The sequence below is a fragment of the Ooceraea biroi genome, chromosome 13 (genome assembly GCF_003672135.1).
Source record: "Ooceraea biroi isolate clonal line C1 chromosome 13, Obir_v5.4, whole genome shotgun sequence".
Taxonomy (NCBI): Eukaryota; Metazoa; Arthropoda; class Insecta; order Hymenoptera; family Formicidae; genus Ooceraea; species Ooceraea biroi.
This window is the reverse complement of record NC_039518.1, coordinates 3252531-3254186: the sequence shown is the minus strand read 5'-3', so window position 1 is coordinate 3254186 and position 1656 is coordinate 3252531.

Sequence of the window (1656 nt, the reverse complement as noted above, 5' to 3'; positions counted from 1 at the left end):
ATGTCCGGAGAATACACGGGGTGCGGTAAGACTTGCCATTCGAGCTCTAATAGTGTTTGTTTCACTGATGACGCAACGTGAGGTCGAGCGTTGTTACGAAGAAGAATCACTTTCCGTCGTGTGCTCGCAATTGGTGGTCGTTTTTGGTCCAATGCTTGCTTCAACTTGTACAATTGGTGTCGATAACGATCAGCCGTGACAGTCTCGTGCGGATTTAACAGCTCATAGTACACTATCCCACCAAATACAGAGCATTACTTTTGAACCGTGAATATTGCGTCTCGGAGTGGATGTTGATGGTTCGCCTGGATCCACCCATGATTTTCTGCGTTTCGGATTATCAAAATAGATCCACTTTTCATCCCCAGTAACAATCCGAGACAAAAAACTTCTCTTTTTGCCGGCGATCAACGAAATGCAAATGTTCAAATGGCACTTTCCGATAATTGATGTCGAACCCATTTCCCTTCTTTCTGAATTTTCCTCATTTCATGTAAATGTTTGGTAACTGTCGTACGATCAACATTTAATGTTCTAGCAAGAGATGAATTCCACCACGATCAAATGACTCTTCTTTTCAGTTGATCCATTCGTCGACGAATTTTCGCACTTCTTCCAAATTATCAAAGTGTGTATCCTCTAAAGCGTGTTGCATCGACCGGAACAAATAATAATCGCATGGAGCAATACGCGGGGTGCGGTAAGACTTGCCATTCAAGCTCTAATAGTGTTTGTTTCACTGATGACGCAACGCGAGGTCGAGCGTTGTCACGAAGAAGAATCACTTTCCGTCGTTTGCTCGCAATTGGTGGTCGTTTTTGGTCCAATGCTTGCTTCAACTTGTACAATTGGTGTCGATAACGATCAGCCGTGACAGTCTCGTGCGGATTTAACAGCTCATAGTACACTATCCCACCAAATACAGAGCATTACTTTTGAACCGTGAATATTGCGTCTCGGAGTGGATGTTGATGGTTCGCCTGGATCCACCCATGATTTTCTGCGTTTCGGATTATCAAAATAGATCCACTTTTCATCCCCAGTAACAATCCGAGACAAAAGACTCTTCTTTTTTTGCCTGGCGATCAACGAAATGCAAATGTTCAAATGGCACTTTCCGATAATTGATGTCGAACCCATTTCCCTTCTTTCTGAATTTTCCTCATTTCATGTAAATGTTTGGTAACTGTCGTACGATCAACATTTAATGTTCTAGCAAGAGATGGATTCCACCACGATCAAATGACTCTTCTTTTCAGTTGATCCATTCGTCGACGAATTTTCGCACTTCTTCCAAATTATCAAAGTGTGTATCCTCTAACGCGTGTTGCATCGACCGGAACAAATAATAATCGCAAGGAGCAATGTCCGGAGAATACGCGGGGTGCGGTAAGACTTGCCATTCGAGCTCTAATAGTGTTTGTTTCACTGATGACGCAACGCGAGGTCGAGCGTTGTCACGAAGAAGAATCACTTTCCGTCGTTTGCTCGCAATTGGTGGTCGTTTTTGGTCCAATGCTTGCTTCAACTTGTACAATTGGTGTCGATAACGATCAGCCGTGACAGTCTCGTGCGGATTTAACAGCTCATAGTACACTATCCCACCAAATACAGAGCATTACTTTTGAACCGTGAATATTGCGTCTCGGAGTGGAT